Here is a 25,653-nt window from a genome sequence, read left to right on the forward strand (position 1 = left end):
CTGCCCACACATCTCTACTAACCTTTCATTAATTATACTAATCTGTGTTAACAGAAGGGTTTACCAGAGGATAAATTAAGAGGGGCTAATTTGTTGTGAGGCCTTCAAGTATTACAGGCTCATAGGGGAGGAAGGCTCCAGCTGGTGGGGGGGGGGGTCACTTAAGATATGCTGTTCCTTTCATCGAGGGAAGTTTAATTCCCTGTGTGCCACTTTCTTCTTTCCCTGAATCCACAAATGTGGATTTCATGCCTTTTTTTCCCCTGTACCAGGAACTATTTTTAGTCCAGGCGGTACACAGAGGTGTGATGAAGTCCAAAGGGTACTTGTTAATCTGCTTAGATTGAAGGGAGGAGGAGGGTCACAGAGGCGAGACACCAGCAGACCTGGGAGCTCGCTAAGATTTGTTTTACAAAAGAGCTCACTAAGGGGGTCTTCTAAGTAACACCCCCTCTCCCATTCGCCTTTCATTCACCTCTGGACAGGTTTACACAGCCTTTTAGAAGCACAGCTGTTGCGTAAATTAAACTTCAGTAATCCCCACCCCCCAGCTACCAAGTCCCCCTCGGGAGCTGCTCTGGCACCTGCTGATTTATTTGTGTGCTTTTTTTCAGCACCTTGAGAATTTCAACTTTAGAAACCACAAGCTATGAGTCACTTCAGTTAGGGAGGGAGGGGAAGAGAGGACCCAGGATGGGAAAAGAGTGGAAGCCCTGCAGAGGGGGCCATCGGTGGCCTGTGGGAAGCGGAGCAGAGGTGGCCTGAACTTGGGCTGATTGAACTGGCCATGGTGGCCTCCTCTGCTGGGAGAGGAAGAGCAGAGAACTGTATAGAAGATGCTGTCTGTCGGGGCGCTCAGGGAGCCATCTGGGTTAAAGAGGTACCGTCTTCCAGGTTAGCAAATCTGGCTGTCAGCCAGCCCTGGGCTTCAGCTGCTAGAGTTTGAGGAAGTGAACCTTCAGGCTGGAGCCTGCCCAGGAAGCACAACGAGGAGCTCTGCGGAAGAACCTACTGGTAACCCTTAGGCTCCTCCAGCTAGTGCTTCTGCCCTCAGGACTTGATCCCTCTTAGGTTTCACTTGACTGAGAGTCTTTAAAAGGATGTAAAGTACCACAATTGCAGGTGTGTCTGAACGTATTTATGCTGGCCACCACTCCCTGGGGCTTGCTCACTGCCTTCAAAGGCACTGCATTCTCTTTCTTTAAGATTTATTTTATTTTTACTTATGTGATTATGTGTGCTGGTGCCCATGGACCCAGAAGAGGGCGCTGGATCCCTGGCCTGGAGTTACAGGGATGTGTGAGTGTCAGACGGTGCTGGGAACTGAGCTAAGTTCTTTGCAAGAGCATTGAGTGCTCTTAACAGCCAAGCCTCTCTCTAGTCTCCTCCACTCCACTGAGTTTTCAATGCCACATGTTTTACTAGAGTCCTTGGGGGGAATTTATGGGGGATGGGGTTATCAACTTTGTGAAATCAACTTTAGGCAGCTTGGATGGCAGCCACCTTAGAAGCAAGCTGGCCTTGGGCTAAAGGCTCCTGAGTGACTAAAGGACCCCGACTGACTTTCCAGTTGTTCTGAGCCCTTCCTTCTTGCTCCCTGGCTGTATATGTTTATCAAACCTCAAAATATTAAGTGTGGGACTGGAGAGATAGGTCAGTGGGAACTAGAGGTTGATATACAAGTGTGAGGACACCAGTTCAAATCCCCTGCACCCATATGAAAAATGAGCACGGCTACACGTGTTTTCTGTGACCCCAGTGCTGGGGAGTTGGGGGACAGAGATAGGAGGACTGATGGTGCTTGGCCATCAGCAGCCTGGCTCCAGGTTCAGTGACAGATCCTGGCTCAAAGGAATACAGAGAGTCAAAGCAGGCACCCAACATCCTATTCTGGCCTCCTCATAAACACCCATGCTCACACGGACAAGGGATGTAAGCCTCTATGTTCCAGATCCCACAACGTGAAATAGGAGTAACAAACATAAAAGTCCACACGGAACCATGGCCAGCCTCATATAGTCAAAGACCCACACACTTTTACGTTAGCTGACATACACTAAATCGACAACTAATTTACACAGAACATCCACGCTCTAGGACCAGACAGCCCTAGTTGGTGGCAGCCATGGTAACCAGCAGCTACAGCTCTTTGCAAGCACAGGGTAGCACTGGCCCCAGCAGCTTTGGAGACACCCACCCACCTTCTTGATTCAGTAATCCCATGGCTCTGCTCTACTTAGAGAAGAGCGTAATTGAGCCCTTCAAAGGCATCTAACAATGGGGATAAATTACTGTTTGACAGAGCCTGCGGATGCTTTCCGGTTACTGACGCTGAGGCGTACGGTAGAGCGATGTGGGATGACATTTGCGCCGTGAAGCCTTCGAAGGCCAGCAGAATTACAATAGCCTGTGCACTGGGAGAGAGGGCTGAAGCCCCATTTACAGGTGGGAAAGGTGGACATTAGCAGAAACCTCTTATATTTTCTAAAATTTGTTTTTTTGGTTTTTTTTTTTTTTTTTTTTTTTTTTTTTAGCATTACATCATAAATAAAGCAGAACAAACTACTCTTCCAATTTATTCCCAAACTACAAAAGGAATCTTCCCCCAACAGGTGAAGTCAGAGTTCTCTAAGATGTGCTCAGGCTTGGGATATTACCCAGCTGGGAGGACGCTGGCTTAACGTGCGTGAAGCCCTGGGTTCTAGTCTCAGCGCCATATAAATCAGGTACGGTGATACACATGTGTAATCCCAGCCCTCAGGAAGTAGAGGCAGAAGGATCAGAAATCCAAGGTTTTCTTCAGCTATGTAACAAGATCAAAACTGGCTTGGTCTACATGAGCCTCCATCTTAAACAAACAAACAAACAAACAAACAAACAAACAAACAAAAAACCCTCTAACTGGGCATTGTTGTTCCAGGTGCATTTTGATGGCCCCAAAGGTGCGAGGTATCACATGCTTCATGTCATAGGTGTAGAAACTGAGGTTTTATCAAAATACAGCTTCAGTCTGCTCCTAAGGTTTCACGGGGTCACCCAGGTCCCAAGCATACTTCCGAGCTTCCTGACCCGATGCTATGCCACCTCTCTGGTCTCTCAGAGAAATGCTTGAGCTTTCATTCAAAAGACTGACATTCAGTTTGTTGCTAGTGAAGGTACTGGCTCGCCGCACAGTTTGTACACAGCAGCTAAAGTCACCCTCCCGCTCTCCCTCGCCCCCAGACTTAGGCACTTAAGTACACCGTGGTAACAGGCAAGGTCATGTTTCTTTTCCACCCCAAGGCCACGTTGCCCTGCAAAGTGATTGGGTGAGTGCAGCTGGGCTGTGCCTCCGGATCTGGAGGCCTACTTGTCTACTGCTAGCCACGTGATGGCTGCTTTGCTTTTATTACAATGCAAGTGAAGATTTAGGAGATGCTAAGAGGGAGCCTCGTGGTAGAAAACAGAGAGCCCTCTGCAGAGTCGCCAGGGTGAAAGGGGCAGGTGAGAGTTCCGAGGCTGGAAATGAAGCAGAGGCAGGCAGGCAGGGGTGGAAAAGCTCTTGTGGAGCCCTGGTGACAAATGGGGAGGTCAGAGGGAAACTGGGCACTTCCAGAGAGAGGAGAGAAAAACCAGAGCCAGGCAATTTCCTGCAGAAACACCTGTGGGGATGATCGTTTGATTGTTTGGGGTTTTTCCCTTCTTTTTTTAAACCTGAGGAAAACTGTTGAGTCAGCTATTTTTATCATCCAAGATTTATTCCAGAGATTTCCTCCGGCTTGTGAGAGACATCTTATGTCCCTGTCACAGCCAATTGTCATAAGGGAATGAAAGCTCCCCAAAGTGTCCACAAGCAGGTTAGGGTACAGGGGGGTTCTATGTGGTGAATTGCAAAAATATTGATTTTTTTTTTTTGTTTCTTCACAGTTTGAATCTGACTGTATGGCCTTATGGGAATTTTCTCTCATGGCCGTGAAGCTCCAGGAGGGGAGGGCCAGGATGCCTGCCTTACTCTTCATTTCTCTCTGAATGGCTCTTTTTATAGACCTCTAATACTGCCAGCAGGATCTCAGGACACTTTTCCTCTGGGCCGTTTCTGACAGGAAGTCTGAGGTGCATGACAAATGGAAGGAGAGTGTGTCCCCCACCCAGTGCTGAAGTTAAGGACTGGGGTACTAATACCCCAGCAAAGGTGACTGACAACGCTGTTCCATGGGCACTACCACACCTCAGAGCCTACAAATGACCTCAGGCTAGATGACCGAGTCCTCTGCTTGCCCGACCACTGTGGCTTGGCAGTCTTCAGGCTGTGCTTAGCCACATACCCTCCCCCACCCCCTGTTCTCTAGATCCATCAGGCCTGTGGGTAATTTCTGACCTTTCTCCTGCTGTCTCCTGCTCTGGGTAATATGCCCTATCTTCTCTTTCTCTTACACATACCTAGTTATCAAATATATGGGTCTCTTCTTCAGGGCAACCCTCAGACACTCCGAGGTTTCCTTCCCAGGTTCCCCATGACAGGCCTCCATGTCAACTCTTAATCACTTTGCTTGTAGCCAGAACTCAACCTTTGAATCTTGCTGTTCACAGAGCCTAATCCAGAGCCTGGACGGGATCGTGGTATGGATGGACAGATGGACAGACAGACAGACAGATGGACAGATGGCCCCATTGTCCTACTCCCACGTAGCTCTTTGATCAAGAGCAGCAATGGGGATGAGGGGGAGAGCCTTAATCTCAGGATGAAAGGCGCAGGCTGCTCTTTAGAAGATAAAGCATTTTTTTTTCTTTCTCACTTGTGTGAAAGATCCTGTCCCATCAATCTCTCCCAGGTGCTGTGTTCTTCTCACAAAGATCCCAGTTTACCTGTGTGAGGGCTCCAGGGTTACCCAGCTCTTGAGAGGTGTTTGAATCTTTGGCGCTAGATGAGGATCCTGACATACACTTTGAAGTTCCTCTTCATAGGCGCCTGCCAGGAAGCAGCCATGGGTTTTATAGGTGAAGAGTCCTGGCTTCTCGGGAGCCCTGGTTTGGGGCTCAGGGCCAGGAGTGTCCCTGGGGAGGCATTGTTCTGTGTTGCTCATAATAGCACTGGGCAGACAAGGCAGGAGCACCCATGCAGGAGCATCCATGCAGGAGCACTAAGGCTCCCTCCACTGGGCTTGCTGATGGCTGGTACTCATATTCATTTAGAATCTGAAAGCAGCTCCTTTCTCCTTTTGTTCCACGCCACACGGTTTAACTTAGGGTTGATTCATGTTCATTAATTCCTTTGTTCCCTAAGATGTTCGGGTAAGGCACTGCAGCCTCCTGAAATGGGGCTCTTAGCATCCCTGTAGCACCAGCCGTGGGTGGGGGTGATCTGAGGTTGCTGCCAATCTCCCAGTGAGTTGGTGGCGGAGTGTGGCTGTAAGCTAAGCCTCTCCCAGCAAGCAGAGCTCATTTCTTTTCTCCCCCAGGCAGCCACTGTGCTGCCTCAGTAGCTCTTTCTCCTCAAGGCTGAAGCAAGAGCCCTGGGTTCAGAGAAGCCTGGCTGTGAGCCTCCTGACTCAGCTGTGTGTAGTCAGCTATGAGGGAGAGTCACAGCCTGAGCTGACACACTGTTATCTCCCTCGTTCCCCTAGAAATCCAATGGAGCCCGCAGAGTCTGGCTGCAGATTGCTCAGGAGAGCAGGGACGCTGGATCCCCTTTGTGAGACACTCCTCCACTGGTAAGGCTCTGCTCTCATGGTATGCTCACCTCCCAAGGGTCTACCTCCTAATACCATTCACTACTTTGGAGATTTTTAGGTTCATTAGCTATTGCTGTGATAAAAAATATCCTAACCAAAAAAAAAAAATGTAAGGGGGGAGGTATTTATTCCTGCTCATGGTTCAAGACTGCATGCAGTCCATCATGGTAGGGCAGTCACAGTGGCAGAGACTGAAGGAACTGTCCACACTGAACCTATAATCAGGAATAGGAGTGTACACACACACTTATACTCGGGTGTATTTCTCAACTCCGACTTAATTTGGGATCCCTTGCTTTGAGGATGGCACCAACCACAGTGGTCACGTCTTACCACCTCAGTCAGCATACTCAAGGTATGTGCCTGCAGGCCAACCTACTCTGGACAAGCAGTCACTAAGTCTCCCCACTCAGGAAGTTCTAGATTGTGTCAAGTTGACAGAGCTAACGGGGCTAGGACGACCTCCTCACCCACCAAGTGCCTCCCCTGACAGCTCTGTGGTGAAAAGTACCTGAAGGATGCTTACAGTGCAGGTCTGGCTCAGGGCACAGGCTTAGCTATGTGGACAGCGGATGGACAGATGGCTCTTGTATTGCAGTCACCTCTCCCAGCTTTCTGTGTCCTCCTGGGATTTGATAGGCATGCTTACCATTTTTGTTCAACAAATAAACAGCATCACAGATCCTCTGTAAACGGCCTCTCTCTGAACTATATGATCCAGTGTTTTGAGCCAATAAATCTGAGAAAATGCTTTTGATAGAGTTCTCGCTACAAGTCCGGCGCTCTCGGATAAAGAGATCTAGACATGCATGAGGTCCATATAAACTGATAAAACAAAACAAAACATCACATTCTACAGGAATACAGAGAAATGGGACATATTTTGAAGGGAGGGTGGGGCAGACCCTGGGTGATGTTGCCCCATGAAGGCACTGGCAGAGTTAGATGGGCAGGAAAAAAAAAGGTCCAAAGAGCATCCTGAATAGATGGCTATGCAGGCTGGTGGCTGGGCTATCCTATGGTAGCATGGCAGAGACATAGAAGGCTATGCAGGCTGGTAGCTGGGCTATCCTTTGGCACCACAGCACAGAGCACATGAGGCTACAGGTGGTAAGATGTGATTTCGGTAACTGTGACCGAGGATGGGTCTTCCTTTGGGGCCCATGACCTAAAAACCATCGGTGCTCTTAAGACATCAGTTGAGGAGCTTCATGAAGTGAGTGTTCTCTGCCGAGAGGATGCTTCACTACCGTGTGTCCCTGATGAGGTCCCCACGAGCCTCAGTCCTAAAGCACCACAGTAATGGTGGGAGATAGCAGAGCGGGGGAGGGAACGCCTGAGAGCTGCGATCCAGATAGATCAAGACATCTGATTTGAATAATTTCTCAGGCAGCTCCTCCCTGAAAAGGGAAAATACTTCTGGGAAAACCTGACGATCGACAGGCATAGTTTTATTAGCGCATGAACCTTTTATAAATTTAGACTATACAAGTGGAGGTTTAAACACGTACACATTCCCAGGAGACCACAGTTAGGATCACAAGCAGGGGCTCAGGATAGTTTGCTTGGTAAGGTTGCTATGCAAGCATGGCAATCATTCGTGGTGGCATGTACCTGTAACCAAGTGCTGTGAGGGAAGGGGACAGAAGGGTCCCTGAGTCCTTCTATGGCTAAATCTATGAGCTCTGGATTCACTGAGGCACCTTATCTCAAAAAGAAAGGTGGACAGTAATCAAGGGAAGACACCTGCAGTCAGCCTACAGCCTACCACGTGCGTTCACGTCCTCACTGCACCACACACAGAACCGAGTCTCAAAGTCTGGTGTTAAGTCTCTTATTAAGTTTTATGTGCAGACAACATACATTTGTCACATTCGCATAAAGTGCCTCATTTCTTCTCATTTGTGAAAAAAAAAACTCTTTACCTTATCAGATACCACCTTTATTTACAGTAAGTAGAACCTTTCAGTTAAGTTGAAGAGAGCTTCAACTTAACAAAGCAGGCTCCTCAAACATGAAATGAGTCTCGAGGCCCTGCAGCTATGTGGAATCTCCAGAAAAGTTGATGTGTTATTCTAGGAGGACTGGGGACATGGGCAGCTTGTGGCACAGGAGTGGTCAGCACGCTAAGTAAGACTGGTGACGCCCATCAGGGGCACTGATGCAAGCCTCTGCTCTCTTGTTCCCTGCACTCATGCTTGTTTGTAGCCTGAACTGGGCTCTGGACTAAGAGATGACAAAGAGGCATGAGGGCCAGGACACACTCATGCCACTGAGTGAGGAAGAGTGACAGCAATGCTGAAGACGAGTGTTCTACCCTCGAGAGGTGACTCTAGACTGGTCACTGGGCCACCCTAGCTATGTGGGAGACTGGGTCTGAATCACTCGTCCTTGGCAAGATGATCAAAATGAAGACCCTAAATCACCTCAGTGAGTATTGAATTCAAAAAATAAAGCTGTGCATGATTATAGAAAAAGAATTCCCATTTTAAGCGACCAAACTTACATTTTGTTCATCAGTGACAAGTGTACCAATCATGTTAGGATTTTATTTATGGGGAATAAACACAAGAAGTCACTAAACAGAAGGTCACAGAAGTCTGGGAGTCCGGAGAGTCCCTTAAGGGTGACTGGGGCCTGACTGGCTGTAGAGTGAGCTGGAGGTGAAGGTGAAATGGAGGGAGCCTCACTCTCAGCTATTCTAGAATGAAGCTCCCACTGCACAGTGTTCTGGGATTTGCGTAGATTATGGGTCCAAACACACAAAGTCCCCAGGGAGAAAGAAAGGCTTTGTGTGTTCGAGGCTTGGCCCCCCGGGGGCTCAGCTTCACTCACACAATTGGAGTGAAACACAGGAAGTGATCATTCTGAAGACAGCACAGAGGTAAAGTGGCGCTTTCTCAGCCACATAAAAACTAAAACCATGCCCCACAGCTTACAACACACCAACAAATGGGACCATTTGCTGGCTGGTGAAAGTCTTTAAAGTGGATTTCACATCAGTGAGCCTGGGAAGGTCTCCTGCTTCAGCAAGAAAATAGCTCGCCTGGGGCCAGTCAGCTTTGGTCCCGTCCGTCCCCCCCCCCGTCCCCCCCCCCCCCCCCCGCCGCCAGCCACCCAACCAGGTGGTCCTGGTGGCACTTCATGCTTCTCTCATCCTGACCTTTGTGTCTCTAAGATGGAGCAGACAGGTCATCACTGTTCAAATGCCAACATCCTAGCATTGAACTTGGATCTTCCTAAGTGCCCTTTTTACATTTTCAGTGGCTAGCAGCTATTAATGCTATCCACTATCCGTATCCTAAGCCCACACTGCTCGTCTGTGCGGAGTCGCTGCTCTGCCTTGAGAGGTAAGGAGGTGGGAGGCACTCAAGCAGGGAAGCGCAGCTAGTGGGTTGGAATCCATCTAATTACTTGTTTCATTTTATTCGGCCATTAATTGGGAACACGGTAAGGTTCAAAGACCTAATGATTAGTATTAGCTTCCCCTGTTCAGTCAGGCCGCCTATCTGCCCACTCCACCTGGCTCAGCCATTCACTGGGAAATTGCCTGAGCGGCAGCTATCCCATTTGTCAAATACTCTGAGTGCTTGGTAATGATCTAATGTGCCCTGGGCAAAGAGCACATGCTAATGGCACCAGACTGCCCAGCATCCTCTGAAGCCCTGGTGTGTATGCAGACCTCGCCCAGGCAGACTACTAAGGAGACCACAGGGCTGAAAAATTAAAACAAGCTGCTCGACTGAGCTTCTTATCTGAAGGGGAGTGATATATGTTCTTAAGTTTCTTCAGCCCGACCGTCTCCCCCTGCCTTCCAGACTCTATGAAATGCCCAGATCGCTGTTGCACACAGACCTAAAGTACCCACAGACCACTGAGACAGGGTACTTGAACGTTGGGAGCTTGCATCCAGATAATGACATCGCAAGGACCCTGTAGGAGGGACCTGCTTCATCCTCACACCTCCTGCCCACCTTGGGTTAGCAGCATGATTCTAGAGTACTCCAGAGTCTCAAGAAAAATCTCTCCTCTCTCCTCTCTCTCCCCCCCACCCCAACCTTTCCTTAGTGAGGTTAGAGCGCCTTGACTTCTCCTCTCTGGATTCTTGCAGTATTCGTCATTAAGCTATATGGCTTTGCTTTGATAATAGATCTTCTGCCCTCCCATCTCTCTCCCCTATCTGTAAAACAGGGTCTCACTGTGTAGCCCATACTCCACATACCATATTTTACAGTCTTCCTGCTTCTGCCTCCTGAGTGTCGGGATGTCAGGTATATGCCACTAGCCTTGACTAAATCATGCCTTTCCAAAAGGCTTCCTCAAGTTCCTCAACTGGAAACTGTCACCATTCCTAGTTGGTACCCACTCCCCAGTTCCTGTCCTGAAGCATCAGGACATCGTATCCCATCTCTCCTTCAGGATAGTACCCTCCTAGCAAAGCCTGGCTAGTTACATGTGCTATGTAGCTCCACCACAAGCCTATGAACTCTTTAGAGTTGATGGGTACCATTAGTCCTCATTTGCCACCACCACAACCCAGGATCAGCAAGGGTGGCACAAGGTGGACAGTTTAGAGTATCCATGCATACACACGTGTATGTAAATGAATACGCACATGTGCAGAGTGGATATCATCCCATAGATGCTTTAGGGTACCTAAGAGACTGCGTTCTTTGGAGAGAAGACCCATCATGTGTCCCTCCTCTGCACCAAGAGTAGCCTGGAGTTTACTGGGCTCTCTGGAACCTGTTCATCCGACAGAGGGAAAAACAGGTCCAGAGAGCACCAGAGGCTCCAGCATCATTTGTACCAGGGCATGCTTCATTTATACCAGGGCATGCTTTACGACCAGACCTCTTCAACCAAGGACACAGATAGCCTGATCTCTTATAAAGCTTTCTTAACAGTTCCAATAAGAAAATCCTATCATGCCTTTACTGCACCACAGCAGGATGCAACATCTAGACAACCCACATTTTTTTTTTCTTTGCAAAGGAAAATCAGAGGATACAGATGATTCCCACTGACCCCGAGCTTGGGCGGGGGCAGAGTCTACATAAGGGCTGGAGCTCAGAGAACAAGAAAGTGAAAGGAGTGGCTAGCGTGCAGAACAAGCACACACTTCAGGGGCTTCCAGCTACAAGAGACAGGGAAATTGGCCTCATTAATGACAGCACCAGATGGTTTTCTTCCTGGTCTTGGGAGGGAAAAAAAACCTCCAACAACAATGACTAAATTATCCTAGCACCTGTAAAGACTTATATGAGACCCTTTTATGCGGGGGTGGGGGGTGGGGGGGGGGTGGGGGGACAGACTGAGAACTGACTGCTCTCACACCGAAAATGTCGGTTAGCTTTTCGTCTCTCTTCTCTCAGACAGGTGGTGATTAATACGATACAACGGGCGGCAGAGGAGGCACTTGTAAGATAGGTGCAGAAGGGAGATGATAAAGGAGGGACATAATGAGAATTTCAATCTGAAGGTAGAGATCATTAGGAAACACATTAACATGGAGCCTACGGGGCGGGGGGAATGAAAGCACGCGGGTAGATGCTGGCAAGGAGACGCCTTCTTAAGCTGCACTGGAGAGAGACAGCCCAGGTGCCGAGGGGAGGGCTGGGGTTAGGGTGTCCATTTGTGGCCCGAGAAATTGCATGGGAAGAAGCCTTGAAGCACAGGGCAGTCCGACTGAGGAAACTGATTGTGGGACAGAAAGAAGGGATTAGGGGACATTTGGGAAGATTAAGAGTGATGTGGGGGAGGCTGGAATGTTAATCCTTTATGTACAGAGCTTAGACCAGTGACTCTCAAGGACTGTGTACTTGGAAGTCCCTCACACTCCCACAGCCCATCAGTTTCCATAACATTAAGTAAGACAGGACACTTAAAAACATACGAATTCTTCCAATAATACTTTACTAACAATACGTCAGTAAGACAGTAATGAAAACAAACATGTTCATGAAAATCCCATTTTTGTAAGAAAGTGCAAAAAATGCACTGTTTTTTTTAACATCTGTAAATCTAATGACTTTATAAAAAGATGTTTGGAGAAGCTGGAGTAAACACAGTTGGTAAAACGTTTGTCCTGCAACCATGAGAACTTGAATCCAATCTCCAGAACCCACTTTAAAGTAGCCTACAGTAGTAATGGATCAGTTTCCCATCCCAGCACTGGGGAGGCTGGGGTAGGTGGACCCCTGTAGCTTAGTGCTTAGCCTATCTAGCCTAAGGCAAGGCCCGGGCCAGCAAGAGATCCTGTCTCAAAAGACAAGCTGGCTGGGGCATGAGGAGCAGTACCTAAATTGATCTCTGACCTCCACACACATGCACACAAGTGCACGCACCTTACACACACCAGAGAGGGGGTGGGGTGGGGGATGGTTAGAGCCTCCATCCCATTTCTACATTCAGTGTGCTGTAATGTTTGGAAAGGGCTATATGATGAAAACCTGGTATGCACCACGTCTCCTCGAGGGCTGCCTTGTTAAGTGTCAGGCAAGGCAGAACCTGTGTGGTGTTGACAAACTGAATGCTCTGCGAGGCGAGGCTCCACCTCTTGCCTTGGACCAACCTCTACCCCCACGGAGTGTGGCAATGTCATGGTTTGGCTGTTTGGAAGACACTGGTTTGTGGGGATCTTCCTCATGTGTTTCCAGCACACACTGTCACGACATCACTGTCCTCTATGTGACCTCTGACTTCAATAGAAAAGCTCTGTAAGTACTGGAAAGTTGATGAGCACACAGTGGCAGGTACAAGCTTTCTAAAGATTCCAAATCTGATTTCCTTCAAGTGGGAAGCTTGCTTTGTTTTGAGACAATAGATTGCCTGCCAGTTTTCTTCTCAGGAGAGCCCTTCCTGTTGTGGCCATTAACAATTCACAGAAACACAAGGGCTTTCTGTGTTTCCATGGACAGCAACGGAAGCAACTTAGCCATTGTCACTCGACCATTCTTCATATACAATATTTCCAATGCCACCAACAGAAACTGTATAACAAGGGCTGAGATTTAAATTTTTATTTTGAAAACAATTTTTAAAGATGTATGCATGTATGTATGTATGTATGTATGTATGTATGTATGTGTATGTGCATGTATACTGCATGCCAGAAGAGGGCATCCCATTACAGATGTTGTGAGCCACCATGTTGGTGGTGGGAATTGAACTCAGGACCTCTGGACAAGCACACAGTACTCCCTATTTTGATTTTTTTTTAAAAAAGTGTTCCACCAAGAACTATTGTGAGTGAATCTGACACTCTCTTTGTTTTAATTTGTGAAAGAGGGTGCCTTTTAGCCCATTAAGAAACATCCCAGTCTCATAGTGAGAGGGCATATGACCATAAAAACCACAAAGACTATGTACAGTCCGTGGTCACTATCTTTAAAGACTAACATTGCATTTGTGTGTGTGTGTGTGTGTGTGTGTGTGTGTGTGTATGCACACAAGTGCCGTGTGTGAAGAGGTCAGAGGACAACTTTACGAGTGTTCTCCTTCCACCACAGGGACTGAACTCACATCATTAGGCTTGGTGGCCAGGTCTGTTCCCAGCTGAGCCATCCTCTGATCCTGCTGTCACTATCTTAACTGACACTTAGCCAGAGGTTTTACTCATCACACTGTTCACAGTGGCTGGGCCAGCATCAGTACCATGAACTAGTCTCTTAGTGTTGTGCTGAGGACAACAGCTTTCACCTCACAGACACCCTGACAAGGCCTTGGGCAAGCCTGGGGAACTGCAAACTCAGAACCATGATATAAGCTAGACAATGCAACAGCTTGTCTGGTACTTGACCCGGTCTGATCCTTCATTCTACGGGGAAATGAAAAGCCATCAGTTATCCCATTTAGAATGGAATTTGGAAAAAGATCATCCCAGGGTTGGGAGGTGGCTCAGTGGTTAAAGTATTTGCCATGAATATATGAGGATTGGAGTTTGGATTCCCAGAACCCAAGTCAATGCCAGGAGCCCACAGGTAGCCTCAGAAGTCAGAGACAGGGGATCCTCAGAGCAAACTGGCTAACAAGGTTAGCCATATCGGTGAGCTCTGCATTTGATTTAAAGACACTAACTCAATGCGTAAGATGGAAAAACAATCAGGGATGATTCCAAAATGTATGTTGTGCTTCCATATGTAAACACACACATGTATACCTGTACACAGACACATGCATACACACACAGGTGCATGTATACACACACACACATACACATGTGCACACACATACATGTACATGCACACACGCACACTCTCACAGGTGTGTGCATGAAAATGAGAAAGGGCACTGGCTGCTGCCAGGAAAATAGAATAGAAGAAAGCAGGAGCAGGTAAGAAGGCAGGTTATGAGTTGCTCTGCGCTATCCAAGCTGGAGAAGATGGTAGGCAAGCAAGGGTGGTGAAGGAGAGAATGACAAACCAATAGATCCCAAGGTCGGAAAAGAGCGCTCACTGGGAGTTCATGGAGAGGGTGCAGGCTCTGGCTTAGGAGCCTGAAGAGCTGAGAGAAGCTCAGAGGAGACCACCATGCCTGGCTCAGGAGGGAGGAGCTGTTGACGCCTCTATGCGACCTCTATAGGTCACTTCTGAGAAAAGCAGCTTTGGGTGGAGACTTCCTTGACTGGCTTTGACTACCCTGAGAACGGCTCCAAGGTAAACTAACACTATACAGAAAGGATGGAGTAGCCAATGCCATTAGGTCTCCCTGCCTAGAGAGAGGTCAGGTCCTTCCAGCAAGCTAAAAGAAAGAATCTAACTCAGTCATCAGAGACAGACAGAGGAGCACCCTAAGGCTATGTGTACCAAGTTGGATTTTGAGGCGAGAGGAGTCAGGACCTGAGTTTTGAAGACCCCAGCCCCAGCACATGGCTGGAAGTTGGGGCTTTGCTAGATAGTTTACTGGGGCTCGATGCTCAACTCTCGTTCCTGTGGCTGACTCCCCGTTCCTCTCCAGTTCAGGACACAGGAGAAACTTGGAATAGGCAGAGAAGTTTCAAGAAAAATAACCTATAATCTTACATGTCAAACACAGTCATACTTAAGATTTTACTGTTTGGGGATGGGGAAATAATTCAGATAGCAGAGTGCTTGACTTACAAGCATGGAGACCTGATGAGTCAAAGAGACCTGAGCTCAATCCCCAGCAAGCACATTTGAAAAGAGTCAGCTGGGCACAGCATTGCACACATTTAATTTCAGCACGTAGGAGCTGGAGGCAGGTCTTTGTGCGTTCGAGGCCTCCTTGGTTTACTTATCAAATTTTAGGACAGCCAGGATTACATGGAGACCTTGTTTCATAAAACAAACAAAACCAAACAAGAGCTGGGTATGGCACACACTTGTGACCCTCGTGCTGAGCAGGGGAGATAGGCTGGTCTCTGAGGCTCTCTGGTTAGTCAGCCGACCTGGTGAGTTCCAGAAAGCCGGGGACACTGCCTGTAAAGAGGAGATGGGTGTTGCCTGGATAACACCAGTTGAGTTTGACCTCTGACCTCCACATGTACTCACAGTGCACATACACACACACACACACACACACACACACACACACACCACACACACGTAGACAGCCTTGGTGTTTCAATATAGTAATGCCTAGCTATTCTTGCTAAAAGATCTTTTTGATCCATTCTCTGGTCTCTCTTTATCAGACATGGAGGCTGTTTCTCTGATTCTTGTGATGCATGATTTAAATTCATGCAGTGAGACTTCCAAATGCTGACAAGAATGTGGGCCTAAGCCATCCTGAGGAGCGGCATTCCCTTCCATCTGCATGGTGTCTGACATCGATCAAAGCCCCTTTACATATATTAATAAAAAGCAACATTTTTACAATATTTTACTAAATGTTCCCACATGCTCATGAAACATCTGTCAAATGCTAACAATAATCTATCTCATGAAGCAATTATGGGAACAAATGGAAAGATGGATGCTAATAATGACAGTTGCATTTGATTGATGCCCACTCTATGCTGGGTACTGAGCTAAGCATTTTATACCACATATAGTCTGATACGCTGTGTGAAGCACACAATCAATGTGCTGCTTTAAGGGATAAACTGGGGCCTTAAACTCCCTCATAGTGACGTGGTCAGTAACCGATAGAGCCAGAGTTGTAAGCCCTGTGTTCCCACCAATCCCCATAGCACTGTCTTCAAGGGCTTTCAAGACATTAGCACTAATTGTGTGACAAGTGTTTGTCAAACAATGACTTTTCAGACTCCTAAACCTCTTCTGTCTCTACTCCACTGTATTGGCATCTAACAGTGGCATTGAAATGCTTGGTGACTCCTTGGCTGTGCAAACCAATGGCAGCTGAAGAGTACAGTACAAACCATGAAGAGAGATGCCTCTCCCTGAGAAAATGACAAAGTGAAACATAAAATTCTAACCTAAGAATATTTTTAAAACACAGAGTTTTCAAGAGAATAAACCAAACCCTAAGGGAATGGGTACATTTGAGAACCAAAGATGTGCTATCTAGAAACAGATCCAGTAGAGTATGAAAAAAAATCTATACTTGTGAATGTTTATCCTAGTATTGCAAAAATGATAACCTGACAACAGATTCCTGCCAGAACCCACGGCTGACGTCACACTGGCACAGTTAGGAACAGCAAATACTAGAAGATCCCAAATTATGAACATAGTGAACATGAGAATAAAGTAGTATTTTTAAAAGAAGAAGGGAGAGCCAGGCATGGTGGTGGCACATGCTTTTAGCAGCACTTAGAAGGCAGAGGCAGATGGATCTCTGAGTTTGAGGCCAGTCTGGTCTACAGAGTGATTTCCAGGACAGCCAGGGCTACATAGAGAAACCCTGTCTCGTAAAAACAAAAAATAATAAATAAATATAAAAAAGAAAGGAAAGGTAAAACTGTCAATCTTAGCAAACATGTGGTAAGGCTACAAAATTAGAAAGCTGGGAGCGGTTGTGTACAGCTGTGACCCCAGAACTTGGAAGTAGAGGCAGGAGGATTGTATATTTGGGACCACCTGGATTACAAATTGAATTCAAGGTCAGTTTGAACTGCCTGTATCAAAACTAAAAAGGGACTGGAGAGATGGTTCAACAGTTAAGATCACTGGCTGCTCTTCCAGAGAACCTGGGTTCAATTCCCAGCACCTACCATGACAGCTCACAACTGTCTGTAACTACAGTTCCAGAGGATCTGACACCCTCACACCAGAGCACATAAAATAAAAAAAAATTTTAATTTATTTTAAAAAGCTAGAATATTTATTTCAAAAAATTATTGTAAAAAGCAAACCAAAAAGGAGTTAAAATGCATAAATAAATTGAGAACCTGTACTTGTCAATAGGCAAACTATAAAGTCCAGCCTCAGCTGTACATGGCCCAAGACACCATCAGGTGCTTTTTAGTCAGGATGAAGAGAACATGTCTACAAAACTGTAAGAAAACAGAAACTACAGAGAAGGCAGACAGGGTAACTCAGAGGGGGAAATCTAAGTGGTCGAAAACTCTACTTGAAGACAGCCAGGCTCATTTGTAATCCCAGGAATGTAAATGAGGTGACAATGATGCTGTCAGACAGGCAAACATTAACCTATACCATAGCCAGGTATTGGCAAGAATGTCAGAAATGGGGGTGTTTACACAAACTGGTGGGAGTGTGAGTTAGTACAGTCACCCTGAGGTGTCATGTGAGTGTGTCCATTCTTTGAACAGATATCTGAGGTATTGTTTTAGGTTCAAGGAATGGAGCAGATAACCAGGTCCCTAAAGTCTTGGTGTGAGAAAATAACATTTTAAGTAGCATAATAACACAACATAAAATAACATAATAAATAAGCAGCATTCATCAGTACCGAGCCTATTTCTACTGTAGCCCCAGTAAAGAGAACCTCTTACACATGGGTACCAGGGACACACAGAAGGTCACTTAGAGTGGCTCTGCTTGTCACAATGAAGGGGAGGGGAGCCGCTTGACCCCTCTTTGCTAAGAGCAAGCTAATGAGGAACAGAGAAACTGGTTTATCAGATGAAATACTGTGTAGCCAGCAGCATGAACAATGGACACCCGGCAGAGGTCTAAATATGTCACATGCAGTAAACATCAAAACACAGTGCTGGGGGGAAAGGCTGGTTAAAACAGCGCAGTGTTGTGTCATTTAGATTTTAAAAACCGGTGTATAAAATAATCACGTGTACTGTCTATGAATGTATGTGTCGTTGGCAAAAAGAAGAGAGAGTTATGATTCTTTATGGAACATGGTGACTTTTGAATGATAGTTATAATAAAAATTATATGCATGCAAACTATCAAAGTATGCATATAATTAACTTTTCAAAATTGAAAAAACAGAAATCTGAAATAGATAAGGCATTGGAGATATGGAGATTAGATATGGAGATTACATAGTTATCCATTGTATTGTCTGGAGAGTTAAAATGTTTCATGATTAATAACATAGATGCTCCATTTTGTAAAAGCAGAAAACAGACAAAAAGTGCATGGAGGAAATCTCTGGTGCTCCCTGAGCCGAGCCCAGCCTGAGGACTGCAGGTCAGCAGGTGCAACCGAGGCCCTGAAAGGCATCTCATCAGTTGAGGCCTAGCCTGGCTGCCAGCAAGGAGAGGAAGCAGGAGCATCAGCTGGAGGGAGAGGCAAAGCAGGTAAGATAGCTGGGGGCTAGGGGGTGCCTTGGGGGGCACTGAAGGCAAGAGAGACTTTTATACTCCATGGAATGGTGATCTGTGCGGAAGGGCCAGCCCCTTCTTGGCAGTTCCCTTCCTCGAGGGTCCTAGCATGGAGCTTGTCTGGGGACTGGCTCAGATGGCTACTCAGTCTCAGAAAGCACAGCTATGGACAAAAGTTGTTTGTTGAGTTTGTGATTGATAATCATAGACCTTTTTATTATTATATATAATTGTGTACTAATAGAGCCCCTCACTCTTCCCTAGCCCTCTTATTTAATGCCCCATCTCCCCATCTGAGTGATGTGTTTCTGACCTATTTTTCTCCACCCCTCCCTCACCTCTCCCTGAGGATTGAACCCAGGCCCTGGGACATGCAAGGCAAAGGCTCTACCTCTAAGCCGTAGTCCCAGCCCTCTTTTTTGCTTCATCTCTCTTTTAGTTCCTGGAATCTTTGTCTCCTGTTGCCTCTATTAGTCTGCACCTGATCAGACATGGGGACTGCCAAGGTGCCTATCACCCCTGCCCCCAACGTCAGCACTTCAGATCTTCTCTATCCCTTTTAGAGTGGCATCTTCCTCTTCTCCTCAGAGCGCACTGAAGTGTCCCCTTCTTGAGGCACAGCAAACACTTTCCTCTGAGCCCTGAGAGCACCTTGAACCATCTCTCCCCATGCTGTGTGCTGGTGTCATGCTGGAGGCCAGGGCTCTCTGAGAGCCCAGCCTGTTTCCTAGGCCACACTGAGACCCCGCCTCCAGCTCACTGCAGGCTACATACAGAGCAAGCTTTATAAGACATTTGCTGAACAAGTCACTTTTTTTTTAAATTTTGCATAAACTGCAAATATAATTTTAATTGGATTACCAACTTATTCAAACACTATTCAACTCTAATTAAACAAAGAGGCCTTTATTCACCATGGAACCCAGAGATGTTGGCTACAGGCAGTGAGAAAACTGGAGGCTCTCCGGAGCTCCACTTACTACAGGAGAGGGCTATATTTGGGAGCCAATTAATTTCACAATGTCGAAAACTAATGCATTTAAGATGCTGCTGTTCACATCCATTTTTCTCCATTAAAACATTTTAACGGTGCAGTGCCTGTCATTGTCTTAGTGTGTGTGAGAGCTCTCAAGTAGGGACCTCAGGGTTGCCAGGCATAACTGGCGCTTGCACCTCACTTCTGAAATTGCAGTTAATTTTAGGAAACCTTCAAGTCGACACATTGTCACAAATGTGAGAGCTGGGTACCCACAAATGCCTCTGTGTTGGCTTCTAAGAGAGGTGGAGGAAGGGCTGCTCTCTCCCTTTCCTCTCTACTGCTCCGCTTTCCCCACAAGACCTCACCTTTAGCAGTGTGTGCTGCTGACGGATGAGCTGACAGCTGTGAAAGCGGTGATGATGACCACGGTGATAATGGTGACATTTCCTGAGCGCTGACGCGTGCTTTACAGCTGACCTGTCCAGAACAGGGCTGATTCCCTTCCTGTGGCGCTGCTCTTCCTGCTGTCACCCTCATAAAAACGGTTCTGCTCTCAAGCCTTCGTTCTGAGCTCCTGGCCTCTTTACTGGTGGGTCCTAGCTCCATGCCAGCCAGTTGACGAGAGCAGGGATGGGGCTCAGGACTTTTGTTCTAAGTGCTCCTTTCTAACAACCATTCCTGCAGGCACCTTGCCTCACATTGATTTTGCCCATCTTGGGGACTGTCACCTTTTTCTGTAGGACACAGACCAACGCCCCCCCTCCATGTTTCCCTCACCCCCACTCCATGGTTGTCTCTGGGAGGTAAGCAGGGAGTCTGCCTACCCTGCTTCCAAGCAAATCGTCAACCTTTCTAGCACTTCATCTCTCTGCAAATCCACACAGCTACTGCAGGCTGCTCCTATTCTCCCCCCCCCCCCCCAGGCTCCTGCTCTCTACAGGAAGGACTCTTCAGATGTCACACCTATCTCTAACCAGCTGGTTCCAGTGCAACTAAAAACCATTTTACTCTATCGGGGCTTCTACTGAACTTAGAGCTGTGCCTCCATGACTTGGTCCACAGCTAAGGATGGGAGTTCGATGGCCCTTAAGCGAGTGAGCTGTCACCGTCCCTACAATTACTTAGGCTACAGCTACAGAATTTGGAATGGTGCCCAGCAGACTAGTCCCTCAACCTTGGCAGTGCTGAAGGTCACAGGGCACTCAGCAGTATGAGCTGAGAAACGGTAATTGTAACACATCTTGCATGACCTTGGCCCATGAGTCTTTGAGGGAGTATCCACAGAACAGTGCCAACGGCTATCTCAAAGATGCCCAGAGGGTGTGTGTCCTGCGACTGTCAGGGCCCAACAGTGACACAATTGTTTACTTCCCTCCTTCAAGGCTGGGATAGAGTGGCCCAGCTCTCCTTGGGTGCACAGAGCCTCACGGACACTATTCAAGACCATCTGGATTAACTGATGGACTAGATCTTTGTGGCTGATCCTGATGGACACAGGAAAGGCTCGTCGCTTTCCCAGACTCTCACCTCATCTGCTCACTGATGCTCAAGTCATTCTAGCAGAAAACAAAAGCCTTTTACTTTGTAATGATATTTTATCATAGATTAGCATATGAAAATTTGCTGTTTCAAAGATCTTCTTGGTTTCCAAGAATGGTCAAAATAGGTCAGATTAGACCTACAGAGGCTCAGAAGACAGTACGAATCTGTCTGTCTCCTCCTGTACTAGGATTACTTCATAGAAAAGAGGATGTGTACTGGCTCCCATCGCTGTCCTGTCTTGCTATGGTCTGGACATGTTTGTTCCCTGAGTGCCTATGTGATGGGGACTTGGCCCCAGGTTAGTGGCCTGGGAAGTAGTAAGAAGCCTTTGAGGGGTAGGATCTAGTGGCAGGGCCGTTGGCTGGTTGCGGGATGCCCTTGGCAGTGATTAGGGCTATTCTCAGGAGAGTGTGATGCTAACCTGAACCTGGCCGCACCCTACATACACTGTGTATCTAGGCCTGACCACTTTCTCCCACCATTTCCACTTTCCTTAAGAGGACCCTCACCAGAGCACAGCTGTTACCATTGCTGTGCCTTTGAATACTCCAAATTGTGAGCTTAAAAAGCTTAAAGTTTTTTCATGTTTGTTTATGTTTTGAAGCAGGGCCTTGTCTATGGCCCAGGCTCACCTTGAACTCTAGGCAATCCTCCCTCCTCAGCCTCCTAAGTCCTAGGATTATGGACATAAGCCACATCTGGCTATGTGGCTGTGTTTGGTCAGCTTTCCTTCACTGCAATGAATGCCTGAGATAATGTGCTTAAAAGTCTATTTGGGGTAATGGTTCTAGAGGTTACAGATCATGATGGGGATGCACTGCTTCTGGGACTGTGGGAGGCAGCACATTGTGGTGGAGGAAGCTGTTCACTCCGCAGCAACTAGGAAGTAAAGAACGAGAAGACAGGGCTGGAACCCTAGAATTCCCCCTTGAGAGCTTGCCCTCGGTGGCCCAAGACCTCCCACTGGTCCCTACTTCTTGGAGCTTCCTCCATCTGACAGGCTTAGAGCTAAGCTTATACACGAGCCTCTGGAGCATTCCATATCCCAGAACAGCAAGCACCTGCTGGGGCACATCCCAGTGGCTTCCCGTAAATCTTCTCCTCCATGTTTGTCAAAGGTCTAACCCATTCTTTAGCCTGTAAGACCACACAGACCGACACTGGCTCTAAAGCTCCCCTGGAAATTTGTCCCACACATAGGAGAGGCTTGGGAAGTGCTTGTTACATGAATGATTCTATAATCCCAGCCATTTCTTTCTTCATGTCTGCTCAAAGAATAAAAAATCCATCTTCAGTTTATAAATAGCTAATCGTGAGAGAACAAAAAAGACCAAATTAATGTGACGTTTATAAATCCCTAACCAAAGCGATTCCATACAATTACTATCTTCCTAGAAGGAAGAAAACCTATGACCAAATTAACTAAGTGATAAATATAGCCCAGGAAAGCTGGTTACACCAGGAGTGATCGCTGGAGAGCTCAGCTCCTGCCCTTGGGGAAATTTTAGAATTTAGGGCTTCACCAGTAGAGCAGGGAAATATTAAATTTATTTTTTCAAGTGAACTCAAGTGGAAAGGCTATATAATATAAGAGAAGTATTATTGGCACTTAATACAAATCTATACTGTTCTTATGCATATCTTTAAATTATTTTCATTATTTTCCATGTGCTGTTTCATTAAAATACAAACGCCTGTGGCATAAAACAGTATCAATTAGCCATAGGCATCTGGGGTGTGGCTTGGAGTTCAGCCTTTGCCCAGCACACACAGGATCCTGAGCTCTGGGCAAGCACTGAGCAAGCCCAGCACAGTGGGAAAAACAAACAACAAAAAAAAGAAGCTGAACATGGGCGTGGCTTGGTCTTTACTGGACTGTGGGACCTCAGGCAGTGATCTAGTCTCTGAGGCTGAGTCTCCTTCTTTCAAAAGGAGCGTTCACAAAGATCTTTCAAATTTCAACAAGACAACCACATGCGTAGCTAACAGTAATCAGTAAAAATGATATGTTGTATCCTGGGACAATGAAGCATTGCCAAAAGCGTCCCAGTTAGTTTTCAGGAGCTGGGGACAGAACATCAGAGTTTCTTGGCTGAATGAGATTTGCTTTTAGCAGCTCATTCATTCCTAAGTTTTGTGTGATACCTACTTTACCAAGTGCACAAGTGGGCCTGAGCAGAGAGCTCAGTGGTCCAGCATTGGCCAGTGCAAGGTCCTGGGTGCCATACTTTGTACCAAAGTGCACATGTATACGTGTGCGGGAACACACACACACACACACACTGAGCAAAGTCAGGAAACATTGCAAGCCAGTTTCTCCCTCCCCTTTCCCCCAAAAAACCCACAACTGACAATAACCCTAGATGACCCTAAGTACTTCAACCCCCCTACCCTCACCTCAGTTTATTGCTTCCACCCTGGACACTTTGAGAGAAAATGTTTTATTTCAAAGTTAATGTCAAGTCCTTTAAAGAGAGCGGCCCGTGGTGTAATGCCCACGAATGAGAACTGCGGTAGGAACTGAACTCCCTATGAAGCTTTTGGAAATCAGTCAGTCAGGAAGTCATTCTTGCCGTCCTTTAGCCCTGAACACACACAGAGCCACCCATCCTTCCACCTGCCTTTCCAATAGGAGAACAAAAAACAAAACAACCAAACACAACCAAACCCTGCATGCATGGCCCCTTGCAGAGCGCCAGGGGTACAGATGACTCCCATGCGGTTCTGACCCTGGAAGGCACAATCTGGACTCTCCAATCCATAAACCCAGCTCCGTCATTTTTTTGTTCACCAGAAAAATCACCAAATGAATCCTTGCCTAATCAAGCGAAGCAGCTAAGCAGCTAAGGGCAGCATCGTACCGAGGGTGGGTGCAGAAGTCTTGCTTTACCTTATGTGCTGCTGAGACAAAATATCTGACCTAAGACAGAAAGAAGAGATCAACCTTGGTTCACAGTTCAAGGGTGCAGTCCATCATGGCGAAGGGGCCATGGCGTCAGAAACGAGAGGCATCTGTGTACTGCATCCATAATCTGGAGACAGAGAGAGGTGAGCACCCACATTCGCCTTCGACTAACCTCTCTTTTATTCAGTTTAGGACTACCCTTTGTGGAGTGGCGCGGTCCTTCCCACCCCAATTAACATAATCTACACACCCCTTGCGGACATTCTCAGGGGCTTGTCTCCTGGGTGTCTCTAAACCCTCAAGGAGCACGCGTGTGCTCTATTTCCTAGGTAGGCAAAGAGGGCTTCAGGAGACAAGCTCAAGCTGAGTTTTGGGAGGTGAAAGGCCACTCAGTGGAAACAGAGGAGCATCATGGATAGAGGAAAGAGCATTGCCAAAGGTGTGAGAGGACACGGCACATTTAGGATCTCCAACAAGCTTCCCATGGCTAGAGAGTGACATAGGGAAAAATGGGGCCAGGGGTAAAATCTCAGAATTCATGAACCCCCAGCTGAGCCATCCTCACTAAAGAGACAAAAGTGGAACAAAACACACTCGCAGCCCCCCAGAGCAAGACAAAACCAGGGGTGGGTCGTGCCTACAGAGGGAAGGGCTCTGGCTGAAGAAGTGGTACCTAGAGACCAAGCCATTAGGGTTGAGAAAGATTGAAAACAACACCAACAAAAAAGCCCGATCAAAGAACAGTAACCAGGTTATCACACAGTGCCAGGCTATAGGGGGCAGGGAAGCTGTTCTGTAGGGGCTGCCATGTGTACAACAGGTAGGAGGGGACAGACATGCCAGCCATCCACAGCTGCCCAACATCTTCGGAAATTCTGGTTTAGCTGCTGTAGGCACCAGTGAAGTTCTCTGTCGGTCCCCACCTGCAGCCAAGCTATGGTGGCAGATTCAGGTGCCTGTCTGAGACTCAACCTAGGCTTTGGCCGATAGATATGGCCTTTGAGTTTGAGGCTCCTGACATGTGTCACTCTCCCTTGCATCTGTCATCTATCTCATGAGGTCACTGTCACCCCAATAAAGGAAGCTCCAGGAATCCCCCTGCTTCAGGTAAGCCAGTTCTTTTTTTTTTTCCTTTTTTTTAATTAGGTATTTTCTTCATTTGCATTTCCAATGCTATCCCAAAAGTCCCCCATGCCCCCCCCCCCCAATTCTTGGCCCTGGCATTCCCCTGTACTGAGGCATATTAAGTTTGCAAGACCAATGGGCCTCTCTTTCCACTGATGGCTGACTAGGCCATCTTCTGATACATATGCAGCTAGAGACACGAGCTCAGGGGGGTACTGGTTAGTTCATATTGTTGTTCCATCTATAGGGTTGTAGATCCCTTTAGCTCCTTGGGTACTTTCTCTAGCTGCTTCATTGGGAGCCCCGTGTTTCATCCAATAGCTGACTGTGAGCATCCACTTCTGTGTTTGCTAGGCCCAAGAATAGCCTCACAAGAGAGCTATATCAGGGTTCTTTCAGCAAAATCTTGCTAGTGTATGCAATGGTGTCAGCATTTGGAGACTGATTATGGGATGGATCCCCGGGTATGGCAGTCTCTAGATAGTCCATCCTTTTGTCTCAGCTCCAACCTTTGTCTCTGTAACTCCTTCCATGGGTGTTTTGTTCCTAATTCTAAGAAGGGGCAAAGTGTCCACACTTTGGTCTTCATTCTTCTTGAGTTTCATGTGTTTTACAAATTGTATCTTATATCTTGGGTATTCTAAGTTTCTGGGCTAATATCCACTTATCAGTGAGTACATATCATGTGAGTTCTTTTGTGATTGGGTTACCTCACTCAGGA

At 47.1% G+C, this 25,653-nt stretch overlaps 1 protein-coding gene and 1 long non-coding RNA gene across 2 annotated transcripts in view; one reads left to right on the forward strand and one right to left on the reverse strand.

Annotated features, from left to right (window-relative positions):
• Ttll11 (tubulin tyrosine ligase-like family, member 11) overlaps positions 1-25,653 on the reverse strand; it is a 228,581-nt gene that overhangs the window by 89,542 nt on the left and 113,386 nt on the right. The window lies entirely within an intron of this gene.
• On the forward strand, positions 698-6,443 carry Gm10829. The gene is made up of 4 exons (XR_003953791.1): positions 698-894; positions 2,303-2,445; positions 2,613-3,483; positions 3,907-6,443. It is a non-coding gene; the product is annotated as a predicted gene 10829 (long non-coding RNA).

Source organism: Mus musculus, chromosome 2, assembly GCF_000001635.26.
Source record: "Mus musculus strain C57BL/6J chromosome 2, GRCm38.p6 C57BL/6J".
In the NCBI taxonomy this organism is placed as follows: domain Eukaryota; kingdom Metazoa; phylum Chordata; class Mammalia; order Rodentia; family Muridae; genus Mus; species Mus musculus.